The sequence below is a fragment of the Taudactylus pleione genome, unplaced genomic scaffold, assembly GCF_031769625.1.
Source record: "Taudactylus pleione unplaced genomic scaffold, aTauple2 ptg000296l, whole genome shotgun sequence".
NCBI classification, from domain to species: domain Eukaryota; kingdom Metazoa; phylum Chordata; class Amphibia; order Anura; family Myobatrachidae; genus Taudactylus; species Taudactylus pleione.
Genome location: NW_028284698.1, coordinates 4,048,148 through 4,066,521, shown reverse-complemented (window position 1 = coordinate 4,066,521; position 18,374 = coordinate 4,048,148). Strand labels below are relative to the sequence as shown.

The window sequence follows — 18,374 nt, the reverse complement described above, 5'->3', positions numbered from 1 at the left end:
AGTTTCCCAGTCCCTGCTGCTGAAAAACATCCCCACAGCATGATGCTGCCACCACCATGTTTCAGTGTGGAGATGGTGTTCTTGGAGTGATGGGATGTGTTGAGTTTGCGCCAGACATAGCGTTTTCCTTTGGATGAAAAGTAAAATTTTAGTCTCATCTGACCAGAGCACCTTCCTCCATACATTTGGGGAGTCGCCCACATGTCTTTTGGCAAACTCAAATCATGTCTTCTTATTTTTATCACTAATGGCTTTTTTCTGGCCACTCCTCCATAAAGCCCAGCTCTATGGAGTGTATAGCTTATTGTAGTCACATGCACAGATACACCAGTCTCTGCTGTGGAACTCTGCAGCTCCTTCAAGGTTACCTTTGGTCTCTGTGCTGCCTCTCTGATTAATGCCCTCCTTGCCCGGTCTGTGAGTTTTGGTGGGCGGCCCTTTCTTGGCAGGTTTGTTGTGGTACCATGTTCTTTCCATTTGATGATGATGGATTTGTTGGTGCTCCGGGGGATCATCAAAGATTTGGAAAAATTTTTATAACCAAACCCAGAATTGTACTTCTCAACAACTTTGTCCCTGACTTGTTTGGAGAGCTCCTTGGTCTTCATGGTGTGATGCCTCTTGCTTAGTGGTGTTGCAGCCTCTGGGGCCTTTCAGAAAAGGTGTGTTTATACTGACAGATCATGTGACACTTAGATTTCACACAGGTGGACTTCATTTCACTAATTATGTGACTTCTGAAGGTAATTGGTTGCACCAGAACTTTTGAGGGGCTTCATAGCAAAGGGGGTGATTACATATGCACATGCTAATTTTCAGATTTTTATTTATAAAGATTCTTTTTTATGTATATTTTTCTCATTTCACTTCATCAAATTAGACTATTTTGTGCAGATCCATCGCATAAAATTCATATTAAAAAAATACATTACAACCTGTAATTTATTTAACAATAAAGGTAAAAAGCCAAGGGGGGTGAATACTTTTGCAAGGCACTGTATCTGTTTTGAAGCATTCAGAAATTAAATATCTATTTGCTTTTAAACTAGGTGTGTCCTTAGCCAAGTATTGTTGTATTGTAAGACCACCTGATTGTAACACTTAATACCTGGAGTTTAGAAGACCTATTTAAACGTCCCAGGTATTGATGAGTTTGTGCATGGCAGGGAATTCCCGCGTGGCATGTTTGGTGTTATTAATCAAGGAAGTATTGATTGTTGTACTTCTACTTTACTGTTTAACAAAAAGGGAGCCCAAACAAATTAATTTGACAGTGGGATTGGGGAAATTAATCTATTGGCCGCTGTTGCCACTTGCAGCACCTTTTGAATTGGTTTAATTAGCTGTTCATCATGTCAGATGGGGTTAGGAATCAATGGGTGCATTAGTTGTATGATTAATTGACAATGAAAGCAGGAGCTTAATGCTGTAAACGATAGACTCACCATTAATATGTAATTGAATTGCTTGCTAAGGCAACCTATAAAATATCTCTGCCCAGACATTGCTTCCAGATGTTCTAATGCTCATCCACATACTGCTTGTCCTGCAGACTGCATAGGTTATTATATGAAGAGCTTGGTCTATGCTATGTTTCATTGGTCATTCCTGATAGTACTCTTGCTTATAACTATGAACGTTGGGCATGATTTAGAGATGGACGCTATTTCACAGCAGCTGTGCCTCCTTGTGGCATTTCAGATCCAATGCCTGCATCCGAAGACACAGGACTGGATGATGGTCACGATGTATGCGGCAACCTCCTGTCCGCTTGCGAGGCCAGTATATCTGCGTCGTAAGACACAGACACTGGCCTCAGCACAGTGAGAAAACAAATGGGGTCAACATTCCCCTGTTTTCTGGAGATGTAAGCAGCGCCGCCTCAAAATGGCCATGGCATGTCAATCATGGTGCAGCTTAGAGGAGACTGCGACCGCCGTAGTCAGTGATTGGCACATGTGCAGTACAGATCCTGTGCATGTGCCGATCATTAAACTTTGGAGTTGTTCATAAACCATTGGGGTTACTTACAACTCTGAATCAGGCCCATTGTTCATTTTGACAGAATCATCCAGTAAAAGGTCAGGTGTCTGATACCAAAGAGTACATTGCTTCAAATAATAAAGTGTATTAGACCTAAAAGCTATATACAACATTATTTAGTCTTTTTTTTCTTAGGATTTGTCATAAAATCAGTGGCATAGCCAACTTTTGACAGGAGGGGGAGCAAAGTTTGAAAAATAGGTGTTATGAAGTTCTAATATCAAAATCGAAATACATTATTTGCAGATGGCCTTTTATAAGACTTCTTCCAAACATGTGTAAAAGGTGGCTGTGTACTGTAGCAATAGGCTGCATGACTACAAGAGGAGGGGAGGAGGAGTAAAGTGCTACATTGGACAGCTACTCACGGTCCACCTAGCAACCTGTCCATCCTCTCACCCCTCTTTTGTTCCTCCTTTCCCAGACTGGCAACCATGATCAGCAATATTGTTTGAGGGAAAAACAAACAAATTAGGCAGCCTCCGGACAGTCCTGCAATAAATTGACTGTTGCCCCTCTCTGACACTGTAGGTGGGTGCGGATTTAACAATTCTTCAGCACCCCACTTGGCTACGCCACTGCATAAGACCTGTGCAGTTCCATCTCCTTCAATATAGATGAAACTTTGTTTTCCAGCATAGCAGTGTAAAGACCGTGCTTGGTTTGGCTATCTGACACAACAGAGAATTATACCTCTATTACATCTGAATGCCAGGTCGCACCCGGGATTATGTTCACGCGCCCATCCCAGTTGCGACTCGGCTGAGACCCCTTTCAGACTGGAGGCCTGACCCAGCACTAATGCCGGGCCGATGATGTCATTGGGATGCCGGCACTCGGGTAACACCAAGTTACCTGTTCCCACCATCACGAGCCAGGTTGAACACGCATCCAACCCTTCTTGTGACAAGGGTTGAAATGCTGGGTCGCTCGACCCGGGTTATTTCAGCTGGGCTTATTTCAACCTGGCCCTATCACACAGCACAGTAACCCGGGTTGCTGTGCATTCACGTGCAGTAACCCGGGATATTGCTGCAAATGTGAAATTGGTATTAGCAATGAAGCAATTTGGAAGTGCACAGACACTGTCATCTACAGCTTTGTACATACCTCTCCCTCTGCTTTACTAAATATTTTGCTCTTGCTTCATTTTAGAAAAAGGAACTCGTTTGGTAAAAGCTGCAGGTATGTACAAGTCAATTATTCCAATCCTCTTGAAAGCTTAAATGCCATCTAATTGGCTTGTTCTTCCAAAAAACAAAGGGCTGAATGTAAAACATTGTTGGCAGCTGTGTATGAAAAGCTGTGAGAAGGAATATTAAATATCTGCTGAATAGTATGTTTATGGGTCTTGCAATAGTCTAGTGCTAAATCTAGTATTAATAATGTAGACAGTACTGTAATGTTCCCTCTTACTTTGCTTAATTTGCAGTTATTGTGCGTAATGTCTTTTCTCTCCATTATTCTAGCAGTGCTAATATTTATATGGTTGTCCACTAGAGGGTGCTCATAGTGCTACTATATGTGACTACTGAAATTGTTTTCCTTTACAATAAAATAATCTGCACTTCATAGTTTTTATGGAAATTTGCATATCCATCATAAATTTGATACACGTGTGTGTGTGTGTGTGTGTGTGTGTGTATGTATGCGTATATATATATATATATATATATATATATAATTATATAAATATATATATATATAAGATGTTTGTTAATAAGCCAATTTCTATTAGGTAGAGTCTGAACTACTGTGTCAATAAAGTTAAACTGTTTTAAATTGTGCTTTCATTTTGGGGGGAACAAGTCATAAATAAGAAAGAACGACTGTAAATGTTTGCTGTCATGCTACAAGAATACTGTAGCTTTTTATCAAAATTTTCTTCCCTAGTCTTTTAATTAGCTGCAAATTTGTATTATTTCTGTGTTTCTCTGGAACATATTTGGTCTACTATTGTAGAAAATAAAAAATAACTAGTGCACATAAAAAAACATTATTTGTTGTTTTTATAGGTTATACAGAAAACAAGAAATAGGATATACCATGGCAGATTATAATATGCTATACAATACTTCTAATAAGTCTCCATTTTTTAAAAATAAAAGGAAAAAATATTTTCGGCACCTGGAGAAAGACACTTCCTTTTTCAAACTATACTAATTTATCTTTTATAAAGATAATTGGTGTTCTATATTTCTCATGGAAACCAGTATAGTCATTTGTCTCTGTGACTTTTTAGGTCATCAATCTAGGAGAAGGGATTGAGTTTTCAATTTATATCTAGCATAACCTAGGAAACATGATATTTTAGTCATCATTATCCAGTATTATGTCCTTAGATTTTATTCTGGTGTATGCTTATTTTTTGTGTTGGTTTTGACACATCCATATATTATAATGATAACTGTGCACTACATTCTTTGTGTATAATATCGTAATTCCTCTGTTCAAACAGGGATATTCTTAGACTTATGATATAGATCAGAGTTAGGTAACCTTGTCTTAATGAGGATTCTGGAGCTGAGCATTAAATGTTCTGTGACTTCAGTATTGTGTTATATCAGGTTTAGATGGTCTACAAAACTGTCAGTAGATACTGGGACTTATAGGAATATAACAGCAGCACAGACACAGGTTGCCCAACAGTGTGTTACCAGAGTCCAGCTATTTTTCAGAACCTTGGACAGTGCTACCCATGTGAATAGTCCTACTATACAGGATTCTAAACTTTATTTAACTGCACTGTGAAATGTATACTGCTGTAAACCTGTAAGTTGTCTGTCACTGTTATAACCATGGCGGAACATGTAGCACTAGATTCATGTTCAGTTTGTTTTCCTTCTGAAGTTATAAATCTAAAGAAAAAGGGGTTTTAAACAGTGTGACATGCTTTACAGATTTTCATGTGTTCTATAATATTGAAGAAAGATATTTCTGATTCTGTAGAGTATGTTCAAGTTTTCTTTTGGGGTGGTTGTAGAGATTGTTCCTGAGAAACTTAATATTCACACTTTGGATGTTATTGTAACCAGGTTTAGGCAGGTGAGTATATTCTGTAAACTGCAAACTGTTACCAAATCTCAATCTAGCTAGTTTAGTATTACATTGCGCATAGTAGGGGGATCAAGTTTAATATTATTACATAGATTTTAAATGAGCATACACTTTTCCCTAAAATATAGTAAGCCCCTGTAATTATGATTCTCCTCCGCCCCCCCCCCCCCCCTTCCCCTTTTATCCCTTTAAGTGCTTGGCATCAACCGTTCATACCCATTAATAATTTGATATGCAGACCTAATGAACAGATAAGTCAAATACTGTATATAAATGTATCATTAAGCCATGAACAAGACTGTATTCACCATATAGATCAGCTGTGCACATTCCTGGATAAAACCCAGAAATATGGGCCAACCACACTGGAATTTAATGAATTACATAGAGACTGAAATCCCTATTTTAATCACCGTTTGATACCCCTTTTATACCAAAAGCCCCGACTGTGACCCAGTATTTGGAACATGTTTCCAACCCGGATCAGACCCCTTTTACACCGCGACGCCGACCCGGGTAACCTTTCACACTGCATTTTAGCAGACCTCTTCTCCTCCGCGACCCTCTTACCTTACTCCGTAGAGGTCCAGAGGCAGGGAGGGCAGGTGGGGTGCGTTACTGTTTTGGCCTGCACTGATTGCAGTGGATGCTTGGAGATTAGCCGGCTTCAGTGGCGCTCGAAGATGACAATCAGGTGGCATTCGGCACGATCCGGGTCTTCGTGACCTGGATCGCGCCATTTACACTGCAGGGTGACACGGGAACGACCTGTGATCAACCCTGCAAACTACCCCAGTTGGATCTCCGGGTCCCTGGACCCGAGTGGATACATTTACACTGACGAAAATCCAGGGTTAATATGCGTTCACGTGCATCAACCTGGGATTTTCAGGTTGGTGTAAACTGGGTATTAGTAATACTATGATTTCCTATCTATGAAGCAAGGGTACTACTACTGACAGCTATATAAATCATGGGTTATTGAGAAGAGAAAGAAAAGTGACATCTTGGTGCGGTGAACAAACTTAACCTTTATTAATAATACTCTAAAATGAGTGAATCTCAAACATTTTAAAACCCAGCGTAATAAAAAGGAAAAAATAGAAGTGGGATGCAGTAGCTATAACTAGAATTCTGCTGTGTACTCTGTAGTTGCTCTAAATATATATGGTAGTTGTTGCATAATGAGGTTCTTTTAGATTTATTATTAGACACTCCTATTAGTAATGTGTTTGTCTTTTTTTTTTGTTTTTTTTTGTTAGGAAACTACTTTGCTACATTTGTCAGTAGCTTGATATTACGTCTACGTATATATAATAATGCTGTATATCAAAAGAAGTGGCACACAATATTGAACACTTCACTTATGTAATGAAATTAACTTTGTCTTCTAATGCCCAAAAGAAATTTGGTAGACTTGAGATTAAGAATGGTTTAATAAAAAAAAAATAAAATAAAGAATCCCCAGCTACACACTTTGTAAATTATACTAAATCATGTAATCATATGGCAATAGAATTTTTAGCTGTATCAATAGTGAAATAGTATGAAAAACACCTGGCCTGTGCAAACGCATATTGGCATAGACAGTTTATACCAATAAGTAATGTGATATACAGACCCAATGAACAGCTAATTCAATTATATAAACATATCATTTGAAGCCACGGACAGGGCTATATTCACTGTATACAGTGGTATCACTATGGGAGTGTGGGCCACACCGGCTGACACCAAAATAGCAGAGCTGCTCTGCTATTTGGTGTCACCTCCTTGGATGGTGTCACCAAACAACACTGCAATGGATAACACACGTCATCCATACTGGGGCGGGGGCTTCCCAGCAGTTCCCGGAGTCAGAGCTGGATTTGGACCTCATTGGGCCCTACGCAAGATACCGGTTTGGGCCCCCCTGCCTCAAACAATTTTGTGTCTATATCACAGTAGGTGTCGCTGGAGCAAGTTACACACATCATTATATATATATATATATATATATATATATAAATCAATAGAAGAAAACCGCGCCAATTTATCCACTCTGTTTAATGTGAAATATCTTTCACAATTGTGTGTTTTATAATGGCTTATATAATAGTAATAATATGTGTATATGTACATATACTATTTGTATATGTAGCACTCCCTTATTAAGTGTAAGGTGTCTGCTTGGTCAACAAAAATGGTGGCCATGGCTGAGCCACCTTAATACAAGAATCAATTCAGCAATGTAGCTGACGACAAGCGCCTCCTAGTGCATATACAGTGAACCAATAAAATATGTGCAAAATCTTGCAACCTGTGCACAAAAGTATATCTATATCCTTGTCCTTATCCAGGACAGTGACAGAAAAGTGACTTAGTGCAATAAATACAGAAGTGTAATTATATATGGGTATAAATAGATATATTTAAAACCTCATAATCAATATGCATAAAAAAATATATTTTTAATCAAGTAAAACATTTCATAGATAATACACAATAATATATAATACATAAATACGCAGAAATGATAGCTAAAAAGCAGATACTAAAAGACAATAAACAATTTTTAGTTAAAAAATATAAATATATTTTTAAATAAATCTGATTTATAGCTTATCTTTTCCAAATGTTTTTTTAGGAAGAGTTCATAAAGTGCAAGGTCAGGGTCCCAAAGCGTTTCATCCTCTCATCTGTACTTCATCAAGGGGAATCATTATATATATAATAATATCTGATGGGAGTATCGCCTCCAGAGCAACACCGGCTCATGGTTTTCCACCGCACATGTGCACAACTTCACAACTCAATTTGCGGGCTATTACAAGAAGACCCCACTTAGAATGTCACAGGAGAACACAGGGGAAAGAACAGAGGGAAATGGGAGGTAAGGGGGCAACATAGGGCGAGTTGGGAAGAAAGGGGGATGATGAGAAGAAAGGGGGGCAAATAGAAGGAGACAGGAGGAAAAGGGGAAGAACATGGTGAGACAGAAGGAAAGTGGGGGAGAACAGAGAGATACCTGTGTGTGTAGTGTGTATGTGTGTGTTAAAGTATGTATGTGTGTGTGTGTGTATATATATATATATATATATATATACTCGAGTATAAGTCGACCCGAATATAAGCCGAGGTACCTACTTTTACCCAAAAAAACTGGGAAAACGTACTGACTCGAGTATAAGCCTAGTGTGGGAAATGGCAGCAGCTGGTAGTGCCCCCAGTAGTAATTCCCCCTGGTTGTGCCCCCAGTGGTAATCCCCCCTTTCAGTGCCTCCAGTAGTAATCCCCCCCTGGTAGTACCCCCAGTAGTAATCCCCCCTCCCCTTTTAGTGCCCCCTGTAGTAATCCCCCACTGGTAGTGCCCCCTGTAGTAATCCTCCCCTGGTAGTTCCCCCAGTGGTAATCCCCCCTTTTAGTGCCCCCTGTAGTAATCCCCCCCTGGTAGTGCCCCCTGTAGTAATCCCCCCCTTGTAGTTCCCCCAGTGGTAATCCCCCCTTTTAGTGCCCCCTGTAGTAATCGCCCCCTGATAATGCCCCTTGGTAGTGCCCCCTGTAGTAATCGCCCCCTGGTAGTGCCCCCTGATAATGCCCCCTGGTAGTGCCCCCTGTAGTCCCCCCCCCCCCCCTAGTAGAGAGAGACGTGAAAAGAATAAAAAAAAAATAAACACTTACCTTAAACTCCCGCTCCTGGTCCCGCCGCTGTCCGCTCCTCCGGCCGCTTTGCATGGGAGAGACGTCGTCATGACGACGTGTCTCCCATCACCCACTGCGTGAGCCGGAAGATGGCTCCCGCAGTGGGAGCAGCAGCAGCCGCTGAGAGTCTGACAGACTCTCAGCGGCTGCTGATTACACCAAACACGCAGCTGCCGGCTTCGGCGGCTGTGTGTTTGGCAGTGTGTAGCGCTGACCGAACTCCGTCCGGTCAGCGCTACACTTGACTCGAGTATAAGCCGAGTGAGTACTTTTTCAGCACATTTTTTGTGCTGAAAAACTCGGCTTATACTCGAGTATATACGGTATGTATATATATATATATATATATATATATATATATATAATATATGTGTGTGTGTGTGTGTATATATATATATATATACATCAGGTAGAGAGGGCTATGTTATTTAACACTATGGGTGGGATGCATGACTATCCCCACAAAGGACCGCTCTGTCGGTAAGAGCAGCCCTTTGCGGTGGAGGGGCTACTGGGTCTATGAACAAGAAGCCCCCCTGGCATACTTCTGCGCATGCCACGGGGGGTGCTGGGAGGGATCTGATTGGATCCCTATATCAGCACTCTGCAGAGAGAAGCCCATTGGCTTCTATGGGTAACGCCATCAGTTAGATGGTGTTACCGACCGCATCCAAGTGGGCTTGGTGCATAGGAGAAATGCTGTCAACCCCGCATTTTCAGGGTTTTACCGCATTTCTTGGCTTGGTGCATCCCGCCCTATTATAAGAAAACATTTTCAGTTAAACTTACCCAGAATGCCATCTCTGTCTGTGCTGTGTCATGTTGCTGCCCCTGATTTAATTCATAGGCAGAAGACCATTATGCTGCATAACCAGTGTTGGACTGGGGCATCAAGGGGACCGCTGAAGGGGCGTGACCAGCTATTGGGTAGGTGTGGCCATCACTTGGAGGGGTGTGGCCATTCCACATTATTATAATATCAATAGTCGCGTTGCTGCCTTTTATTAATAAATTTAAATAGTGATAATCTGGGTCCTTTTTATTAAAATAGTAATAACCTGTGCCCCCTAGTAATAAACTAGTAATAATCTGTGCCCCTCTTTTTTTTTTTTTTTTTTTTAAATCAAAATGGCCATAATCTGTGCAGTTTTTAAATGTAAAGTGTCTCCAACCATATAATAATAAATGTAAGGTCCCTCTCTAATAATGTTTGCCACTTTTTATTTTGCTATATTACCACTTTTACTATAATAACAATGTCCCCCATATTTTCTGTGGTGTACTGACACCCACCTCCCATCAGAACCTAGGGTACATTACTTACCTGTCCGGAGTCCCACCCCTGCATGCTGCAGCACGCACACTCCTCACACCTGTTTTGCTGTCTTCAGTCACTGAAGTCCGCGTCCGACTATTGGAATATAATAGAAGCCTTTGTGTTTAAAGAGTATCAACAATGAAGCAGCTACCAGATGGAGATTGTGTAGTCTCCTAACCAAAAGGAAAAATAAGATAGAAAAAAAAGGTATTGGCTACTCTCCAGTTGAGAAATTTAAACTAAATGCACAAGTTTAATAAATAGCAGTTCAGGGTCTGCGGTGTAATATACAGGTTTAAGTGGCATATATAGTAATATGTGCTTTATAATGCATGTAGTCGCAGAAAGAGACCTGCACGTGTGCAGTGCTGATCCTACGCATGCCCAGATCTCTAACCATTAGGGTTTGCGTACATCTCTGAATTAGGCCCAATATGCAAAAGCAACCAGTATCTATCCTGCGTACAAAATGGATGTGCACCCCTTGCATTGCAGCATGATTTGCTCCAGATACAAAGGTTTTTTTATGTTATGCCTCCACCTCTGAATCCGCCCCAGTAAGATACTGGCTTCCTTCTGCGCTTTAGCATTTAAGGACTTCTCCTTACGGAATCGGTATGAAATACCAACGGCAGAATAGCCGCCGGTCCTCATATTTATGCCGGAAGCCCGATGAAGACCTATGCCGACAGGCACATAAGAACCCTAACTCCCCCCCCCAAAACTCTAGCCCTCCCCCCCTCCCCCAAACCCTAACCCTCCCTTGGTGGTATCAACCAAACAAGGACTAAAATAAATTAGAAGATATGGCGCAAATAAATACATCCTTAAACAAATGTGTTATAATAAAGACTGAGAGCAACCTCTGAACATTCAAACAGCAGATTGTGCAATCTAACATACATTCAACAGGCACATATTTAGTACAATCATAGGAATAGTGATAAACCTAGAAAACCTGTGTGTGGGGTATAGTCATACCTGCCGACTTTCTGGCTGCTCCTTCCAGGAGGGAGCAACCAGATCGGCAGGAGGGGGGGGGGGGTGTGGTCGGGACAAGGGGGAGTGGCCAAGCAGGTAACAGGCACTTGTGGGCATGGCGGGGGTGGGGCCATGCGATCGAGTCAGTTTGGCCCTGCCCCCGCTGCACAATGCCAATAATATAGGCATTGTGAAGCAGGAGGTGGGGCCAAAATGACACGAATCGCATCACCGGCGCCCCAGGGGTTATTGCGGGGGGATAGGAGGGGTGGGCAGCAGCCGGGAGGATTGCCTGCCTTTGCCTTCCCGGGAGGTCGGGAGCGGCACCCGATTTTCGAGAGGCTCCCGACTAAATGGTGCTCCAGCCAATCCGCTCCCAACTGTCAACTGTTAGAGAAATGACAGTGGGAGCTGATTGGCTGGAGCACCATTTTTCATACACAGTGACATTTATTATTCGTTTTGGTGATAAAACTCGTTAATAAATAGGGGCCATAGTCCTTTATCTTTTCTTGCATTCACATTGACCCTCTGAGGGACCAGAAAAGAACAGAGACTGGCTGAAAATTGAGAAGCCTCAATTATATTACTTACTGTCCTTATCCGTTCCTGAAACATACAAATACAGAAGGTAAAGACCGTTCAACATAGACTTTATTCTCTAATTGTGGACTTTCATTGCTATTTCAACTGTAAATGCTTAATTTAACAACTGTAAGTTGTTCTAAATTACATTTATTGAATTGATATGCTTATACATTTTGGTATGGGATCCCGGTGGTCAGAATACCGAAAGCGTCATCCCAACAGTGAGAATTCTGATGCCTGCAGGTAAGTACCCAAAGCCCTTACCCACCCTTACCGCAGCCTTAACCCTCCCCTCCTGTAGCCTAACCCTAACCCCTAACCTTACCCTATTCCCAAGCCTAATACTTACCATCTGAATTCTGACCAGCGGCAGCCTGACCGCCGGGATTCTGACTACATTCCGCTTATACAGTAAATATGAAGTTATTTCTTCTCAGGGATTACTTTTTGTAAGGTGTACCATTTCTGTTTGCCTAAATAAAATGTCCAGTCAGTTCAGACATAAAGGGGTCAAACCAACTAGGTGCTAATTGCGAGTAGCGTGTTTGCTCTTTGAAACTTGCAGACTTCGCACGAGTGCACTCTCCCAAGAATTCTCCATTCCAATTAAAAATGCCTATTCGCAGCACTCACAACGGAGGTTTGCGAATTGACTAGCAAATGCAATGTTAGAGAAGTGCATGAAAAAGTGGGGAGACCATCCTTGACCCCCCCAAATTGATAATTTTGTTAGCAGGACCATATAGAAGGCTGTTTGTTGGCATTAGGAAAGACCGGTAGGTTTTTAAATGGTGTCAAATGGCTGAATTGTGCTTTTTTTTTTTTTTTTTTTAAATGCAAAAAATTATAAAAAGCAAACTTTTTGTTTAATCTCAAACGGATTAAACAAAAAATGCAAAAAAAAAGTAGGAAATAAGGTGATTTTGGGGTACTTTGAGAGCACCTTGAAAAATTAAATTTTTCACTTTCAAAATTATTGTAATTAAATTTGGGGTGGCTAAACTAACGAAAAAGTTGATAATTTTTTTGTGGTGATTTGAGGACAATTTTTTTTACAAAAAAATGACATGTAATTATTGGACTAATTAAGCTAATTGGAAACTTCAGGGAGGTGTGAATGGCAAAAATGTGAGTTCAGTCTGACTGGTTCAGTGCGAGTTGCTAATTGGACTGCAAAATGTATTTGCTACAGTATGTGAATTCAAAGAGAAAATAGCAACTCACACCTCACAATTCGCACCTAATTGGATTGACCCCTATGTAGATGTTATTTTGCTCCTTTTTCCAAACACATTTAACCCTGGGGTGTTTTTGTTAATGGGATAGGTACCAGCAGGGCAGCCATCAGAAATTGTGGGGCCCGGGACTGACCTAATAGGCAGCCCCCCCTGAATTTCTGCAACTCAAACCCCACAGTGCCTCCCCAGTCAGCACCCATTCTATCTCCCTAGACAACACCCCTTCTGCCTATCCGGACAGCCCCTGCATTCAGCCCTTACCAGAGCCGTAACTAGACTTTTTGGTGCCCTGTGCCAGAGAGAGCATTGGCGCACCCCCATTTTTTAAATAGGGTCATAAGATATTGCACCTGAAAAAGGGCCAGGGCTTCATGGGGAAGGGCCAGGGAAGATATAGGGGGGGGGGCAGGAGATGCTGTGGATAAAAGAAGAGGAAGCTACAAGTGAGAATGATAATAAACAGGAAAATTGACAGGCCCAAACAGCGCCAGTGGCATGGCACTGGTCGCACTACCCTAGTTACGGCCCTGACCCTTACAGCCCACAGACACTTGCCTTCTCCAGTGTCTTCTTGCTGCTTATCTTCACACTGCGACTGGTTTCTCTGTCGGTGGTGCGGCGCTTGGTGCGGCGCATGTGATGTCATGACGGCATGTGCGTCTTGTTGTAATAAGAAAAACATAATCATTTTATTTGTACCAGGCAGCTGCAATCGTCCCCACACATTTCTCTCTGTGCTCCACCCACATTCCCCACTCTCTCAGCGATCCTACACATTCCCCCAGCTCAGTGACACCCCCATACATTCTCTCTCTCTCTCTCTCTCTCTCTCTCTCTCTCAGCGATCCCCTCAACATTTCGCGCTCTCTCAACAATCCACTCCATAATCCCCCCCACATTCCCCTTTCTCTGTCAGCGAACCCCCCACATTCCATTCTGTGTGTAAGTGACCCCCACACATTCCTCTGTCACACACACACACACACACACACATACACACACACCTGCCCGTCACCTATCCTACTTATCTCTTTCTCACGACAAGCCCTGCCCCCTTTGCTTTCTCCAGCCCCTGGGAAAGGAAACCTGGCTCCCCATTGGTTGATGGCACCCATCTTTCTGTAGTCTGCTATGGGGGCAGTCATTTACTATTAGCCCCTGGTGCAGCCTCAGCCTGTCAGATCTCTCACACGTGTTACAGGCACAGACACACAGAGTGGCCGGGGAGGGAGAAGGAGGACCCGAATCGTTAAATAATTAATGGCACCTAGCTCGCCCCCGGTGGCTGGAAAGTCCATCCCTGCATGGGCCCCTCTCTCTGTTCGGGCCCGGGACTCTAGACCCGGAAGTCCCCCCTGATGGCAGCCCTGGATACTAGTAGTCTTCCCAAAATCTGCCTCAGTAAAGCAGTAACACCACGTAGATGGTTGTGTGTATTTGATCTATGCCCGATCTAACCTGCTGGCCATGGGCGGTTTCTGTTTGTGTTTTGCAGGTTAGTGATGTAACCAATTCACTCAGTGGCGTAACTTCATCCCAGACGCCCAGAGGCAAGTTATAGTTTGGTGACCCCCCCCTAAAAAAAAAAAGGGAAAGTATAATTGGAGCATCTCTCTCTCTTAAACCCCCCCCCACAGACAAAAACACTAATATAGAATTTGTTTCTATTAGGCCTATTTACTAAAGTAAATTTGCAGGATCCCCCCTCCCTTTTTGAGTATATACAGCTATGCTAGGCTCATAGTTCTCCAGGTGGATGCAAAAGCCATGTGATGTAGGGTGGGGATCCCTTCTGATACCCCTGATGGAGGGCAATACCAACTGTTGTGGGTGGAGAGCCCTCCTGATACCCCAGATAGAGGGGAAAACTGCCTAATGTGGGAGCTTTGAAGACTGAGTTTGGGCCAAGATACAGTAAGACTGCTACTGTGGTGAAACTACAAATCACAAAATGCCCATTCTACTGCTGACTGCTTCACATGCTGGGAGGTTGCTCCACCAAAGATCTGCCCCCAGATTCAGTCGCTGGTGCCCCAGGCCCCCTCCTCCCATGCCCTCTTACTCGCAACTCCGTCTGCTGCAGCCTTGTTGACATCCAGCTCCTGGTAAATCTGCAGCCGCGCTTATGCTCGGGCTGGCTGCACAGGTCCACGGCTAGAGATGTCACCAGAGAGGAGTGGGATGGGGAATTGTGGGTGAGGGGGGGTGCCAGAGTCACACTGCCATGAGGAGCTGATGAGGAACAGAGACATCAATGAGCGGGGACAGACTACAGATAGATGGAAACGGCATCTGTTGGTCTGACTCGGGAGCCCTTCCCTAGTATATGATTATGGTAGCTTCATGTATTGGGCAGTCATGGCGCTACACTCCGGGTACATATTTAAAGCCCTAAGTGGGTGAATATATCGTGGGCAATGGAGGAGGTGCCCCTTCAGTGCTGGTGCCCGGCAGCAGGCGCTTCCATTGTCTCCAATAGTTATGCCCCTGATTTCACTATCCTGCCTTCCAGCAGAGAAACAGGATGCTTTCTACCAAATACCTCTAGCTCTTGGTAGGTGGCAATTCCATTACCTTCAATAAAAATAGGATGCAGATAATAACTTCTTCAAACTACAATTTCTATGCAATATTTCTCTAGCAATGAGTATATTAATGACTATGTTTATTAACTTATATATTGTAATCTTTTCCTTGGAAAAGGTATATTGTTGTATATGCCAGGGCAGTATATATGAAGAAACACAAAGTGGTATATTTAATTAGCTACAGGATGATCAACATGGTCTGTTACCATGGGCAAAGTGCCCGGAGCTATTCAGTTACAGACCCGCGATCTACCCCGAGGCTGCAATTAATGCACATTTCTGCTCACACCTCCGGAGGGTGCTGGAGTGTGTTGCTGGTGTTTATATTAATCTCTCATTACCTGTTCCTTGGAGTGATCATATTACTTTGCATTTGCATATATTTCAGCAGTTGAAAACCTCCACGTTTTAGTCAATTCTTATTATAGGAAGTTCTCAAAAGTTTCTCAATCAAAAATATGAAGCCACTATATTCCCTGGAACAGTGCATGGGAATTTGAAGTTTTAAAAATATTCTTGCACATATTCCCAATTCACCTATATATTTATTAGTTTTTTTCCATCTTTATCAAGATATTAGGCACACTTGATTTAATTGAGATTGAGAAAAACTATATTAAGGTCTCCTTATTGTTAGCTTTATGCTTGGAACAGATCCAGGATCAGTAGCCATAGCAACATCTGTCCATCAGTAGATGATTTCTGGATTATTAAACTCTATATTATGCACATTTCAAGTTATTCTAGTCTAAATAATAATTATTATGTGTAACCACAAGAAGGCTATGGGAAATTAACTCAGTCAATTGCACTAATTTCAGAGAAAATAATAGTTGGAATTGGTCAATTAAGCACAAAATTAATAGATCCCACACACGCACCTAACAATACATTTTGAACTGTTCATACAGAGATTTTTTTTTTTTTTTTAAATGGCCGGGTGCAAATCTTTCCTTCTTGTTAGTCTACTTAGAAAAAAATGATGAAATAACTTATTATAGTTGCAACCTAAAACCTGCATATGATATTCTCCTTATATTATTTCTATCTGCAAAATAAAGTAAATTCCTTTAACCTTGTTACCTATTTACATATAGCCCTCTGTACATTTTGAAATTTGGTGTACAGTAAGTGCATACTCCTTGTTATCCACTTCTAGAAAACCTCTTCCTCGCCACCCAGGGTTAGCAGCGTCTTCTTGCCAGGATACATTGGATTGTTACACGGACTGGGGCCCTATACAGGGCCATATTATAGGCGGGCGGTCATCCAGGGGCCCCCACACTCAGCAAACACTGTACTGAACTGGGCCAGTTTGGACCCTGCCTGTTCCGGCTCCTGGCAGCATCACAGTCTGTCACTCACCAGGTGGACTTTTGATTGAAGTCTTTCAAGAAAGAGACAGCTTTTCTCTGCCTCTACACTACAGTGGGTGGCCGGGCAATGATTCACATCTCTAAGCTTTGCCCCTCCCCGTGCTGATAATGCCGTGATTCGTGGGTGTAGGGGGCGGGGTCTAATGTCGTGACATTCCCACCGTCACTGCATTAGGCCTCACCCCCTACCCATACACCCTCGAAATGCGGCATTGTCAGCATGTGAGGGCGGGGCACAGAGATCACAAGTCATTGCCCAGCCACCCGATGCAGTGTAGAGGCACCCCTGTCAGGAACATAATGAAGCTACAGGTAGTGTGTGTGCTCGTGGTCTCCCTCCTTCTTTTCCCTCTCCCTCCCTCTGTCTCTCTCCTCCTCTCTTTCTCTCTATCTCTTCACCTTCTCTCACTATCTTCCTCTCACCTTCTTTCTCCCTACCTATCTCTCTTACCATCTGTCGTGCTCTCCCACTCTCCCTCTTTGTCTCCCTCCTCTCTCCCCACACTTCATCTCTCCCTCTCCCCCTCTCTCTCTCTCCCTAGATAAAGGGCATAGTAGTGGTTGTGGGGGCCGTGGAAATTTTATTGGTAGGGGCAGGGCCGGCTCGAGGCATGTTCGACCAGTGCAGTCAATCAGGGGCGCCACCCCATAGAGGGTGCACCCCTCCCAACCATCCCGATTTTCAGCGGGACAGTCCCATTTTTCAGGCACTGCCCCCGCTGTTCCACCCGCAGGCCAAAGTGTCCCGCAGGTGATCGGGAGGTTGGGCGGTGCTGGCCCCAAGAAGAGGAATGGATACTGCGCGCAGATACTGAAGGAGTGCTGGGCTTCCCCCCAGCCTGACATTAAATGGGCGGGGTGCCATATAGCTATGCCCCAAATTGGTGTCATTTAGGGGGCGTGGTCCATTATAATTAGATCACACACCCTTTTCGTCCATGTGCGGCTTTGCCACGCGCAGGGTGAGGGGGCATCAGAGTCACTATCTACCCAGGGCGTGGCTCCTTCTCAAGCCGGCCCTGGGTAGGGGCCCCCACAACTTATTTGCCCCAGGGCCCCCGCAAGCTTTAATCTGGCCCTGGCCCTATATGTTTTGTAACCAGAACATTTTTTGTGGAGCAGACATAGGCATTCTAGTTTCAACTAACAGACCATCTCTATGATACTTATTGCATATGTTATCATTGTTAATTCTCAGTTGCACACAGTAAATACATATTACATAAATTATCCCCTTGGCTCACTCTGCTTGGATGCACCTTCCAAACTCTCTCCATGACGCACAGCAGTATCCCCAATGTTTCTCAACTTTTGCTGGGTTAAAAGGCCACCTTTTTTTAAAAAAACTTAGGCTGTCTCTTTGAATTTCATCACTCGTCATGGTCAAGTCCCAGCGCGTCCCTTTTGGGACCCGCACTGACTTGACACTTAGCATATGGCTCTAGCTCTTGCATCTAAGGGCTATATTTAACAATCAGTCATAAGCCCCCACTTCAATGCATTT

General features: G+C 43.0%; 1 protein-coding gene across 2 annotated transcripts in view; it reads left to right on the top strand.

Annotated features, from left to right (window-relative positions):
- IL1RAPL2 (interleukin 1 receptor accessory protein like 2) overlaps window positions 1-18,374 on the top strand; it is a 1,136,349-nt gene that overhangs the window by 26,025 nt on the left and 1,091,950 nt on the right. Inside the window, exon 1 of one of the 2 annotated variants that reach the window (XM_088482888.1) lies at window positions 3,194-3,228. The exons of the other annotated variant lie outside the window; for it this stretch is intronic. The gene's annotated coding sequence lies outside the window, so the exon portion shown is untranslated. Of the gene's footprint in view, window positions 1-3,193; window positions 3,229-18,374 lie in introns of those variants that run through there. 2 annotated transcript variants of the gene reach the window in all.